Source organism: Lissotriton helveticus, chromosome 8 (assembly GCF_964261635.1).
Source record: "Lissotriton helveticus chromosome 8, aLisHel1.1, whole genome shotgun sequence".
Lineage (NCBI taxonomy): Eukaryota > Metazoa > Chordata > Amphibia > Caudata > Salamandridae > Lissotriton > Lissotriton helveticus.
In genome coordinates this window covers 237,948,977-237,964,406 of record NC_136069.1, presented here as the reverse complement: position 1 = coordinate 237,964,406, position 15,430 = coordinate 237,948,977, and positions in this window count along the sequence as shown.

The window sequence follows — 15,430 nt, the reverse complement described above, 5'->3', positions numbered from 1 at the left end:
ATTGGTATGTTTTATTCGTACCATTGGTTTATTTAAAAAGGACGAATTTGAGTCTAGCACTGGCATTTGTGTTGTTGTTTACGTACATTCGACTTAGCCTTGCTGGTTATGAGTCTGGACCCTGTGTTGTTGTTCAGCTGGAAATGGCTTCCCAGCATGCTGAATAACAAACGGACGAATTGGCCGAACGGTCCAGAAATAAATAAAGCAGTAAATAACAATATACATATAATCTCATGGAATAGAGCCGGAGCAAAAAGATTGTTGGAGGACGGACTTGCTTTGGACGAATGGGACAACGCCGACATAATTGCACTGCAAGAGACATGGCTGCAGGAAGACATTGCACTGGCCGGATTCATTCACTACACGGTACCTGCGAAAAAAGGCAAAACCTATGGCCGAGCAATTGGAGGTCTTTCAGTTTACGTGTCTACTGCTTTAAAAATCAATTCAGAACAACCTAAATCTCCAGATTCAAGCATCCAGCTAGTCAAATTATCAGGACAAAATCCATACGGCCATAAAAAGACAATTTTGATTTATTATTATATTCAACCAAATCTTCAAGCAAAAAAGATAAAAAATGATTTGCTATGCAAGGAAATATTAAATTTACGAAGTACAGAGCCAACATGGAACATTATATTAACTGGAGATTTCAATTCCAACTTGATATACACTCAAGATGAAGATGAGATACTAACTGCAGAGAACACGCACTGGAATGTCCCTCAGCAGTCAAATGGAGCAACAAAGAGTCGAAAGGACAGATTAGCCATACACTTAGTAACGGAGATGGAGTACCTAGGCATGAGAGTTTTGAATGGTAGGACAGAGGAAGACAGACCACCGAAAAAAACTTACTATGGAACATACACTCAATCAATACTGGACTTTACCATTGTAAGTCTTCCATTGATCACTCCATTACTCACCTTCTACATAGAATACACACCAATGAGTGATCATGGGATGCAACACCTTAAACTCAACTTCTTTGCGGAGACACTGCAACCTGTGTATTCCCTAGAGGGCCAACTAGGTACAATTAATCTAAAACGAATATACTGGAACAGCTCCAATAAAGAGATGTTGATCACAATAATAGAGGCCACATTGAAAGAGCTGGATAGTGCAATAACGGACAAGATACAAGCCTGGTCTCTCTTTCTAGAGAAATTAAAGATAAAAATGAAACCATTTAAAACAGGGGCTAAGAGAGAGAACCCAACAAAGAAATTGCCGCTGGAGCAACAAGAACTAAGAAGGGTATTACGAAGAAGTCAAAAAAACCTGCAACTAAACGCTAACGATCGGGGCTATTTGGAAACTTTTCTTGCTCAGAGAAAGTTATATAAAAAAAGGATTTGGGAGCATAAAAAGGAGATGAATGACAAGTTCTGGATCAATTTGCTGGCCAGCTCTAAACTCCAGGATTCAAATAAATTTTGGAAAATTATAAACCAGCTAACAAGATCGCGAAACGTATTAACATCAAACATCCAAGAAAGTGAATGGGCAACTTTTCTGTCGACATAATTTAAAGAAAACTCAACGAAGGCACTTGGGCAACAATTCCTTCCGGCGGATCCCCATACAAACAGCAGCGAAGAACAACGCCGTATCCACTCGACAACAATGGACTTAAGGAATACGGTACACCCTGCGACCACAGATGGCTACTACTCAACTGAGGAGATAATCACCATTATTAGAAAGGGTAAAAGCAACGGGGCACCGGGACCAAACGGTATCCCGCAAATCGCCTTCAAACACGCACCAGAATTTTGGGGTTCACCTCTTGAAAAACTTTTTGCAGACGTTCAAAAGTGTAACCGCATTCCCGAAAGCTAGAAAGGCTCTATCATCACGTCTATACATAAAGGAGGAGACAGAGCTAATCCTCTAAATTATCGTCTAATAACACTCCAGGACATTGAAGCTAAATATTTTGCTTCTCTCCTTCTAAAAGACCTGGTAAATTGGACAGAAGACAAAGCAATGATTCCAATCAACCAAACTGGATTTAGAGCCGGAATTGGAACTACGTCGAACATATTGTCAATAACCATGATAGCAGAAAAATGCCAGCGCATTAAACAGGAGCTTAACCTTTGCTTTATTGACCTGCAGGCGGCATTTGATAGTGTTGGTCGCAAGCTATTATGGGCGAAGCTGAGAGGATGGGCCATACCGGAGGGTATACTTAGTGGCCTACTCTAGTTCTACTCTGAGACCTGGACACAAATCAAGCTAGGGGATGGGTCACATCTATCAAGAAAAGTCTATACATCGATCGGATTAAAACAGGGTTGCGTCTTAGCACCACAACTATTTAATCTATTCATTTCTGACCTTTCTGGCAAATTAAACAACTGTAATGCTCATGCACCGAAACTTGGCTCCCTCCAACTTACTCATATGGATTACGCTGATGACATTGTGCTTTTGAGTCTAACTAAAGTGGGCCTGTCTAGACTACTAGCAGTAACGTCGGAATTCCTGGCGGCAAACAATCTTGCTCTCAATCTGTCCAAGACAAAAACAATGTTAATAACCATCCGCCGATCAGCGCATCTTAACATCATGCTTGAAGGAAAACAGCTGGAAAGAGTACCAAATTATAAATATCTAGGATATTATATCGATGACAAACTTAACTTAAACGCCCAAAAAAAATACATGAAGCAAAGCGCTGGAGCTTTAATATTTGCATTAAGTACACTGTCAAAAACACTAGAAGGTCCTTCGTTTACACCCCTATTGACAGTGATGGCCACCAAAGTTCTTCCTACCCTAGCGTACGCTAGTGTAGCAATGCAGGGCAAGGACGCTATTATTTTAAACAATCTTATCATAAAAATCTATAAGAAGGTTTTACAACTCCCAAACTCAGCTTCACCAGCTCAGATGCGCCTAGAATTTGGCCTAATGAATGAGTCACTGGGACGACTCTACACAAGCATCAGAGTATGGTACCGAATTAAAATGAATGCCACAAATAACACTATGAATAGTTTCTTATGGCAAGAATTAGAAAGCCAACAAAACTCAGCAGCTAATAAATATCAGAGTTGTGCTCTGGAGCAAACATGCACCGCCAACCTGTGGGACAAAAACCTGCCATTCACCTCATTTAAACAGGCACTAAATAAGGTTGCCAAATTTCATTCTTTACTTACTGATAAAGCCATCTTTTCAGACCGCTCTCATTCTTGGACTCTGATTAACAGTTACAAAAAACTCACCCCGGCTGCCTATTTAGAAACAACATATTCGGTCTTCATTAAAAAAAGGCTGATGGCCCTGAGATTCGACAAATTACCAACTCTGGCAGACAAACCGCCCTGGAAACAATCAGATTTCGGACGTCTGTCGACTATGCGGCACCACAAAAGAAAATATAATCCACATCATATGCCACTGTAAGACTCTGAACCGGGAGCGCAGGTACTTTTTAAAGAACATTTTTAGGGTCAAGAGTCTACGCACCTGCAGGTCTGCCATTATTGGTGCTTTGGACTCAACAGCCCCCATGATCAACTGCAAGCTGATAAAGTTCTTGACAGCCTTTGAAAAGCGCCTGAAAGCAATATGAAATTTTAAAACAAAAAGGTTTTTTATATTACTAATTGTCTTACTGATGTGCAATTTGATAAAGTTCTTGTTTACCTTAGAAAGGGGGATAAAAAAAAAACGTATATCCTTTTTAAATCTTGCTTTTAAAACATATTCTGAAGAATTTTACTCGCTTTATTGTAAAGGACAATTTTTTCTTTCACTTGTTTGTTTGTTATGGTTTTAATTAACTAAACAATAAAGTTTATATATAGGTTGCAAATGTGGGGCCAACTTGTATGCCAACTCCACAATGAGTGGACTAGTAAATGCGGTATCGCCTGATGCTATCCCGTTCTTCCATGGTCTGGAAGTCCAGGAAGAGTCTGTGGACTGCGTGTGCCCTGCGGTACTTTTGTTACTGGTGAAAGGATATTTTAGGACACTTTCCAATGTAGTGAGGAACATACAATTACACACATACAACATTAAATAAAGACTCAATGAAGTCAGATGTGAAAGGTTGAGCCCAGACCCAGAGCATAGCTATGTGACTCTTCCCAGTCATGTCACATTAACATGGTTGTGCACCAACTACAGTTCTGTACTCTAACTACTCACTGGTGTCTGTCACTGTCCATGTGATTAAACATCACACACTCAATATACAGCTAATAAAGTATCAGAGACAGAGGTTTGTCACAACTAGCACATGGATGAAAGGTACATAGACCTGGATCATGCAATGCCACCTAGGTGGGAGACTAGATATAGACAGCGTGTCACCATGTGCACCACTGTCACAGTGTGGACACGGTCATGATGTCATGTCTGACATACATGTACTATCACATACCCAAAAATATTAGAATGTGTGGCACAGTTAGATTTGACAAGCATCCATGTATGCCTAAGACACAAAGACACAGGAGCAACTCACATGGCAAATACAAGATGATGTGTTAGATAAATTTCATTGAGAAAATCAACATTGAAGTGTCTGCATTGTACTGCAGATACTGTGGATTTACGCACAATGACTTAACACTATGCATTTTCTAACACAGAGTCCAAGAAAGCAGTAATTATGTGTGGACATAACCTGGGTTAACACAATTATCCCCTGGGACTGGGTCCAATCCTAGGAGGGTGATCTGCGAAGTGGTCACTCACAGATGTGATGTTCCTTAACAACAATGTTTTGTGTGCCCATCAAGCTTGGATCGTCATGGGAGTGTTGCTATCAAATACTATGTCTACTATGACATGTTAATCACTGTACACACACATGTAATGCAGACAACATTCCTAAATTGCTATACTGTCTGCCATGCTGACTGATTAGTGTAGGTCACCTGAGGCTCACCCAAAATGTGTGGTTCGCATCCTTTGCCTGTTTACTGTAATGGTGACAGACGAGGGTGAGTATGGAATAGAGGTGGGGGGCAAATTTCGTTCCGCTCGCGGAACTTGTGAAATTTCGGCATTTACGTGGAACGCAAAAATGTCTAAACTTCCGCGATCCACGGCGGACAGAATTCGGGGGCATGAGGTATTAATTAAACCTCATCTGGAAGCACTTGCAGGAGCCCGAGTAGAAGCTCAAATTCAGTTACATATGGTCACTTAAGACAACTCTTCTGTCCCTTCATGCAGCTGTAGTTTAGGAAAAGCACTATACGTTTACCCAACGAGGTAGCACTTACTGATCAGCCAGTAGAAGCTACTCCAGATGAGTAGAGGTATTGCACAAAACGGTGGCATCTTCTTGGATAATATGCAGGGCAGGATTCATTCTGGCACGATGCTCCTTCCACAAAAATTCAACCTCAACAGGAAGCACTTACAGATATAAATAAAGCAGGTGTCTGAGTTGAAGCTCAAACTCAGTAACACATTAATTAGCCTGTAGTGTAGTTCCTATTATCCCAATAGGCTCTGCGCATTGGAATAATATCTTCAATAGTATAGACGTAGGACAGAGGTTAACTAGGTCTTCTATTGTCGATATTAGACTTAAAGTTTAATGTTTGCCAGCTAGCTCAGAGTTCACTAGAAACTTTCTCGAATAGACAAGGAGGAGTTTAACCTCCCTGGATAGACAAGAAGGGATTTAGTTTCTGACAACCATAGAACATGACAACTTTGCTCTCCCCTAATCAAGAGTGTATCTCTAGAGTCGTGTGAAAACAAAAGACAACTTATTTTACTCAGTCAGTTCAGTGCATTCTTAGTTTCACCAGATTGTAGAGAAAAGGAAGAGACAGGCGTGTTCAATAAAAAGATGTTATTTATTGATCAGTCTCTTTTCTCATACAAGAGAAATGAATCGCTATTATTGCAATACTTATAGTTAAGTAAAGTGCATACAGTAATAACAGAATTATAAAATAATACTGTAAAAGCATTGATATGTTTTCTTAGCCATATGATACTTAAAATGGATAAAATAGATCCATACATATATACATTGACTAATCGTACTCAACTGGTGCTTCTAACTACGCCTACCCCAATGTACCTGACCTAAGCCTAATACGTGGGCGGGAGTAGATAAGTAGCAGTTTAAGTTAAGTTTGTTTTGCCAAGGGTCTGCTTCAAGAATTCTCTACAAAGGGTTATTCAGTTCAGTACCTGGGATTTAGAAGGCTGGAGGGTTGGTATCTCTATCTCAGGTCTTGATATTCCAGCTGCCTGCGAGGGCGGCTTGGAAGCGCCGGAGCTGGATTTCTCGGCAGGAGAATAGGCAGCGTCTCTCTCTCAGCGCGTCAGAAAGGAGGGGCAGCGTCTGTGGGCTTCGCTGTCAGCTGGGCTCCTCGGCAAGTCTCGCTGCTCCAATCTTGTCACCACCTCGTGTGTTTGCTTAAGGCAATGTCGGTATTATTTATACCTGAAAGGTGCCGAGATTGACGTAAGGATGGACATAAATACGTCAATAAGGATGTCATACGAACTGGTCGTTCGCACATTCTTTACTGAAGTTCTCGGTTAAATCAAAACAATGGCTGTGGGGATTTCCCAGGTCGTGGTAGGTTTGATTTGTTTTGAGAACACCGTATGCCTATTAGGGGGCTGGAGGAATAGTGCTTGCCTAATGAGATGGCATGCGCTATGACCTAATCAGATAACGGGCTTCTGTGCCGTTGTTTGGCTAATCAGATAACGGGTTTCTGTGCAGTTGAATGGCTGCTAGTTAATTATTAACCAGACAAGGGTCAGAAATAGGGGGATCGATACAGTACCCATAGTAAATACATCACACCCACTCCACGTAATCTATGTCCATATTTACAAATCTAGGCATAGTAAACAAAACTAGTAGTGTATGTGTATACCGAACCACCCCAAAATACAATTAATGCATTTTGAAAATTGGAAATGCGAAATACACGAAAAGATGAGTATAGTTACTATATGCACTACAAGCAGTATAATAATGCTAAATCTAAACGCATATTTTGAAATCAGTATGAACGAAATGCGGAAATTACACATGAAATGGCTCTTAATACAGAAGAAAAAATTCGAGACCATCTCATCACAAAATCATAAATACTTGTGAACATGCTAGAGGGTAGCTAATGTCTCTAGAGTAGTTAAATTTAGAAATTTTGTTCTCTAAGAATAGTTTTACTTTAAGCAGAAGATAAGTGTCCCAAAAAATCGTAAATATTGTTGGAAATGGAAGGGGAAAAAAATGGTCTCGCTCTCCGTAAAAACTGGTGAGAAAATTTCTTATTGCTTTATTTTCAAAGTTGAAGGCCAAATTCAGGGTGTATGGAACGCCGTGTGCTAGTTTGTTCAAAGTCATTCTTTCTGCTCTGGTGAAAACATCATATTGTTGAGACTTTCGAAAAAACTGTCAACTGCTTCTTGCGAAAGTTCCACTAACTCGGAAAAATTTTGTAACATGCATTCATGAGCATGATTGCCTTCATTGATGTTTCGATCAGCATAGCTGACAGAAGGTCGTACCTGATCGATGCTGCTTTCATCTTGTACTTCACAACTCTTCAATCGTAGTGGTGAAGTCTCCACGAATGCCGTCATCAGGATTGGTAGCCGCTGGGGACAGCACAAGGCATGAGCCGTTACCGGACCCAACAAAGTCTCTGCGTCCATTGGCACATCCGATTGTAGTGTCAGACAGGTGTCCAACACGCATTCTTCGCCGCATAGCAAGCACCTTAATACAGGCATAACACAACTTTGCCACATCGGTCTAAATGAAAGAAACCAAGTCATGTTTAAATCTCGTAGCCGTGCTAGTCCAAGGACTTTAGTTATGCGGTCCCGGTAGCCAATAGCTCGGATTGTTTCTTCCATTATCGCTGGTGTCTTGTCTGTGACGTGGTTTGCCATAGCGAAGTAACAGGATCAAAAATAGGATGCCTGCCACTAGTCCCAAAAGGAGAGGAAGTCCACCAAAGATAGAATGGACAAAATCAGGAAAAATACCCAGGATGGCTTTGAATGGGGTTAAAGCTCCCGAAAACACTGTCTTAAATACACTCGCGATTCCACTTGTATCAGAAATATTTAAGATTTCGCTCAGTATTTCTGCGAAATGTATGGGGGAATTGGTTGATAACAGTGAATGAATCTCAGCAGTTGTCCTTGCAACTTGGAGATCATACGTTTCTTTTGATGACGTTAACTGGGTTGGCGTCTGTAGGAGCACAGTCTTCATTCTGCTTAAAGTATCAATTCGAATAGAAGAAATTTTCAAACTGGGCCATAACCTTGCCTCCCTGTCTCGGGCATCGTTTGGGAACAATACTCGTTCACAGCACAGGACCTTCGTAGTCACGGTTATGAGATAAGGTTTTCCGGGCAGCAGACTGCAACATCTGCGATCTACAATTAGAATGTTACTCCCGTTCGAGAGTCTCCTAAAGAATGGTTCTATTTGTGTTGCAGGTGTGCCTAGCTGGTGACATGAAAGGTTATTTGAAGTCCCTTCACATGCTCCATGCAAACTAATACCCTGACACAGAAGTGTACCGCTTAGTGACCTTTCACAATTATTGCCACTAAGGAACACACTTTGTCCTTTATTACTAACACATGAGTGTGTATAGGGCAAGTTCCATGTTGACTTAATGTATCCTTTACCCAACCTTTCATACTGGCCTGCCTGTATATATTTTTGGCAGTATTGAAACTGGAAAGTTGTTATCGGAATATTTATTATCCCATGTATTATCCATTCAATGACAGGTCGTTCTGACATTGTCAATGGTAATCTCTCAAGTTTTTCAATGCTCAGAATTGTATAGTCAGCACCCTTCTGTGCCAAACTGATTTGTTTATCAGTAAGGTTAAAGATATTAAATAGTGACGTTGTGTTGATTAAACGCCAAGGCACATAGCCTGAACGCAGATTTTGTAACGTCCAGCCAAGTTGTACAATAGAGCGCAATTGGGACTGACCGTGTGGTAACATCAGTAAGTCTTGCGATATTATATCGATTGCTGAAGACACAATACTGTCCAGTGAATATATTCTGGAGGACAGAGTCGTTAACCCATTGTCCACAACAGAAAGTGATTTTTCCAAATTAATAAGGTCAATTTCCCGTATTTTTTCTGCTGTCTCAATTTGAGTTACTTTCCAGGCTTCATTGTAAACTGCATATATAGAGGCCGCTATGAAACGTTTTTGACGCTGTTTGCGTGGTCCCATAATGAAATCACGCAAGTCAGCACCTTCTTGAAGTAAAGTTAGGTGTTGCTTAATTTCTGCCAGTGTGGATGTTTGTAGCCATTGAAGGCAGAGCTTGCCCACACTGTAAGTAGTTACTATCCTTGGATGTTGTCTTTGGGAATATCTAGGGTCTGGCCTGGTCAATTTGAACCCCTGTATTTTGTTCAGGAATCTGTCTTGACAGTTATTTGTGTCTGTGGGCCAGATCAACCAAGGTTTCCAATCAGGATGTGTTCTGTTTTGGTTTAAAATATGGTTCACGTCTATCTCAACATCTATAGAGGTATTACTGTTAGTTGTTGGCTTTGGAATAGACGGTTTGTTTAAGTCTTTGATTTTGGCTAAGCCAAGACAGGTAGTTTGTTGAATAGTGTCATTCAAAAATATAATTTGTTCTGGGATCATGCAGGCTCTGAATAATGATTCTATACCTTGTACTTGCCAATCTTTTGCACCCCAAACAGTTTTTGTTTCAATGTTATTGTTCCAGAAATCAAAACCAAATGTATTCATTTGCTCAAAAAATGAATCTGAATATATCAATTTCGTGTTTGTAAGCATGGTCTTCATACCTGTCTTATTCGACAATTTGAAATAAAATGTTTCTGCATTACTTGTGTTAAACCCTGAGAAATATGAATATTTATCATAAAATGTTTTAGAACTACCCTTTGGTGGAGTAGCACAATGTTCCCATTGGTTATAATTTAAAACATTTCTAGGTTGTGCAGATTTATGGAGATAATGTTTACCATAGTGGTTGTAGCAGAACATTTGATCATAATTAGACGAACCCTGCAAATAATCATGTTCTGTAAATTTAGCAGACATTACTAGGTCAGACATCATATCATTAATACTTTCAAAGTCCCAATCATCAGCAAATGTGCTTGGTTTTACAAAGTCACTCAACGAGATCTTAAATTGATGTGGATACTTCAGGATTTCAACCGGGCCATAGATTTCATAATCAGTATTGTCCCATGCTACACCGCCTGGTATAGGATTGGCTGTGAAGTTTACTGAAGAAAGTTCTCTTTTCTTGACGTGTGAAGATGTGTGTGGTTTAAGGACCAAGTTGATTTTCTGGCTTGCTGTGTCCATTTTAGCATATTTTCCCTCAATGAAATGTCCCAAGCATAGTACCATGATGAGCCAAAGTATGAGGATAAATGCACCTAATGTCACCCAAATTTCAATCCATGGAGAAGTCAGATAGGTTCCCTTTAGTTGATGAAAAAGTTCCTTTGCTTTGTCTTTAAAAGTTTTTGTTGATGGCTGTACTTCTGGTTCACTCGGATCTTCTGAAACATCATCGAAGTTGATGAAGTAGCCGGATGCCGTTCTGTCAATTGTTCCAATTGCTTCTGGATTACTTTTTGTTTTTGGATTTTGCTTTATCCCATTAGCAAAGTCTGTAGTTACATCATCGTAGGTTGTTGTTCCTTGATGAAAAGTTTTTATTTGGGTTTTAAGAGGTTCAAGTTCCATTGCTTTGTTGCATAGTCCTTGTTGTTTCACTGTAGATTTTTCAAATGTGATCAGTCTTTCAGTTTGAACCTCTGTGGATGTAGCAAACTTTGCTGTTCTGCTACTTCTTGGGAGTCCACTTGGCCTACTATTTGTTATCGGCCACATGATTGTGGTTTAACCAGGTCGATGGATATGACTCGGTTCTCCTTTTTACCAGCAAGGGGCGGTAGTACTACTGATCTTGTCCCGTTGATAGACAAGACAGGAACTGCTTTTCTGTAAGAAGGCCCAAATTCCTTCTTTACCGCGATCTTCTCTCTGACCAGATCCCCGACTTTTGGAATCCAGACAGGCCTTGCTGGGACAGGTGGTTTTTCTTCAGTGGTTGCTGGCTGCTGTTTCAACTTTATGTTGCTCAGGTCTTTTCTTGTTTCATTTAAGTCCTGTAAAATAGCCAAGCGATCTTTGATATCAAAGCATTTTTCTTTAACCACTGAAGTCTGACTATCTAAGTCCTGGATTAACATTCTAGTCCCAAACAATAGTTCGTACGGACTGAGTCCTTTCAGAGAATTTCTTGGCAGGTTATTTAGACTACGTTGGACACTTATTAGATGTTTGACCCACCCAACTCCTGAACCTAATATCTTTGCTGTTATAGATTGCTTTATGCCTTGGTTTTTTCTTTACACCATCCCGTTTCCCTCAGGAAGGAAGTGAGAAGAGTCCCGCAATGCAATGTTCATTCTGACCAGTCACCCCCCATAAGCTGTTTTTAGAGCTAAAGGAAAGATTTTGGTCAGAACGTAACATGCTTCTAGCGTATATGCCATTCTAGACTCGCAAATCTTTGTATAACAGTTCCGACGTCAGCCAAAAGTTGGGGTCTACATTATAAGTGAAGATAGTCTCTACATGTTAATACGACGCATTATTCATACTGTGTTTTTATTATTTTTTTGTTGATTTGATACATTCTGGAGTGAAACGCCATGGTAGTAAACCGTTTCTCTCGCCACTGCGATCTCTGTTGCAGTCTGGGCAGTTTTTTACAAAAATGTGATGATGCCGGCTCATGCCTGGCCACCAGTACACTGATTGTAATTCTTCCAGAGAATCTTTTAGCTTAAGGTGTCTGAGACCCTCACCCATATGTGCGTCTGCTATTAACAAGCCTCTCCTGTCCGTGTTTGGAATTACTCTATCCCCCACTCCAGGGATTCGAGCAAAAGGGACTGAGTTTGCATCGATTATGTATGTATAATTGAGTGGGTAATTGATCGGTAGCGCTGAGCAGTCGCTTTTTGATGACGTTTTCACTGCCAGCACAGTTTCTCCGTCAATGTATTTTACTGTACGCTTTTTTGTAGCTACGGAAGCCGATTTAGTTGCTACCGCTGTGGCTGTCTCAGCCAATGAATTCCCTGCAACGTGAACGCCATCACGCTGATGACTCAGTGAATGTATCGCGTGAGTTTTTGGTAGTTCTTTCTGTAAAAGAACTACTTGTTCCCAAAGCACTTTTTGCTTTATTGTTGCACCTGTGTCATCTTTCCAACCGTTTTGAATCCATTTCTGTAAATCGTTATTGTATGATTTGACGCAGTAATACGAATCGCACACTATAAGTGTCGGGAATTCGCGATCGGCATTATCTAGCGCCATTTTTAACGCTATTATTTCAGTTTGTTGTTCTGATTTGTTTTCTACTGAGTGTGTTTTTGTAAGTAGAGGTCTTAATTTACCTCCGCGCCATACTTCTTTTACAATTTCGCATGTGGCGTTGTAAGCCAGCTCTCCACAAACTGAGGGTTGAGCATGACCGTCTGTATATATTACACAGGCGTACTGTCGTAAAGGCAGAATGTCGATTGGCAGAGGGTATACTTTCTCATATTCTAGATATTTAAATTCTTTCATTTCCGGGTCAAAATAGTATTTTACTTTGTCTGTAGCAAAAGAATTTACCCATTGTATCCATTCTGGATTCAGTGCCGTTGTTGGTAAATTACATGGTGTTGTTAATGCCTCAAAAGCTGATTCTGCTGTTCTGACTGTAACCTGTCTACCGTCGGCTTGGTATTTTTCTTTTGCTACAGCTGTTTTGAACCGCATGAACAATGTTTTCCTTAATGCTGAACCTTTTTTCAGCTTCTGTGTACAAATGTGATTTGTATGCTATTGGTACCTTCTCTCCCTCATTAGAGGTCAGGTATGTGAATCCGCATCTTCCTGGGATGACTCGAATCACAAGGTTGCGTGTGTTGTCACGTGTTTGTAATTTTGTTTTAACTAACATATCTGTTTGTAAAGATCTCAAAATTTCTGTGTGTTTTTGAGTCCAATTGATTCTTTTAAAGTCTGGTTTTATAAGATCATAGAGAGGTTTAACTCTCTCTGCATAATTTATAATGTAAGTTCTTCCGAAATTCAGGAAACCTAGAATTGATTGTAAGTTTTTTAGTGTTCTAGGTGCTTGGATTACAGCACATTTCTCTAGGAAATTGTCAGCCAGGCTTTTGCCTTCACTTGATAGTTCATATCCTAAAAACAGGACAGTTAGATGGGCAATTCTTGACTTTTTAAAGTTGAATTTGTAACCCTCTGCTGCGAACCCAAGTATCATGGTGTTCACTCTCTTCAAGTGAGTATCCAAGTCATCATCTGTTAGATAGATGTCATCGACATAAGATAATGCCTCATCATCATATATTTGTAGTAACTCTGTTACTCTTGCTGAGAATAATCCTGGGCTGTTTTTAAACCCCTGGGGCAAACGACAGAATTTTTTTTCCGCGCCATTTATTGAGAACGCGGTCAAATATCTGCTCTCTGGTGCTATATTTTGACAGAAGAATCCATTAGAGATGTCTAATGTTGTTTTGTATTTTTTGCGCACTATGTTATTCATTAGTGCAGCACTATGCGAGTTTTGTACTGCAAAGGTTTTGCAACATGAGTTAAGGTGTCTGTAGTCCAAAACAAGACGATATGAATTGTCTGGTTTGGAGACAGGAAACAAAAGATTATTCATTTGTGAGGTGCAAGTTTCAATCACCCCCTGGTATTCAAGTTGATCTAGGATCTCTTTTACCCGTTTTTTTGCTTCTTGCTTAATTGGGTACTGCCTCTGAGCAGTAGGTTGTGATTTTAACTGGATTTTATGAGGAGGAGAGTCCTCATCCCATCCCACATGGTTTTTATATAATGCAGGAGCTTGGGCTACTGCCCACTTTCTTGCAAGTGTATATTTTTTATGAATTGGAATATGATTTGAGAAGGCAGGCATAATTATTTCTTCGCCATGAGGGCACTCCCTGACAAACTCTGGTGGCCAGTCTCTTTCAGCTAGAAGGATGTCATAGCCCGTGGAGAGATTATCCCAAAAGAGACCCCTTATTTTCCTAGTCTTATCCCCTTCTATACGCAATGTTATTTCATATATTTTATGAGGTTTGCTAACTCTGGTATCTGCAGTTTCCACCTGAATGTATTCATTCGTGTCCACTGTCTCCAGATGATTCATAAGGATCTTGCGAGCTATGCTCACTTCTGCTGCGCTGTCTAGCATTGTCTGAGCCCATTCTCCGTTTTTCAGCTGTGTCCTCAGTATTCTCGGCATGGTTGATTACTTTAATACTGGCTACCTTCTTTTTTGGAAACTGTAATTTTTTATTTTGATGAGCAGGTTCCTTGTCTTTGGACTTGACGTGCTCTTCCCTGTGTTCTGACCGTCCTCTTCTTTCCGATTTCTGCGAGGAAGTCTGAAAAGATTGAGAGGGACGTGTATCAATATCTTGATATCTATCAGGTTTCTTCAGATTATCCCTATTTCTAAGGTTGTATTTTTTCTCAGAGGGCTCCCTCTGGGGAGACTTGTGTCCTTGGTCCGGAGATCTTTCTCTCCGCCGAGGAGACCTTCCTCTGGACTGGAATCTTTTTTCTTTAGGAGTGGATTGTTTATTTCCATCCTAGCTCTTTTTTTGAGTGTTTAGATTATTTTTAATAAATACTTTTTCAGGTTTTTCAATAAGTTGGGGTTTCACCGGTTTTCCACCCAAACTATCTCTTCCTAGTTCTTCATAGGATTTTTCTATGATTCTGGCAATTTCAAATGGTTGGTCTGCTATATCTGTCTCTTTCAACCTCTGGCGGATCGCCACATTTGCTGCTTCTCCCTTTATATTTGCTAATAATATTCCCGAGACCTGCTTGAAGTCTTTTAGTAATTTCATACCAAGAGTTAAGGCAGGTTCTGGACCGTATTCATCTTGAATTTGTTTTAGCATATCTGGTATTACTGACATGGATGGAACACCATGTGTTTTTGTGTAAATGGAAGCAAAGACTGTACCCCAAGTGTCACAGTCCTCCACATGTGGTGCTATTCCCATTGGAAGACAGATAGTCAGAATCCTGTGTTTCTCAACCGGTGTGGTATCTGGAAATACCGCCTCTATTTGAGTGATTTTTTGTGCTAACCAGAATGGAATTTGTTCCCGTTTTGCGGGTACTTTACCTAGACAGGACTGTATGTTCTGTGGTGTCATTTTATTTGTGTTCCCCTGATGAGGGATCAGCTGTGGAATTTTAATAGCTGGTTGGACTGTTGAAGTCCGCATTACATATTGGACTAATTGTCTATGTATTTTAATTAATTGTTTTAGCTGTGCTAAAAGTTCTGGTGCA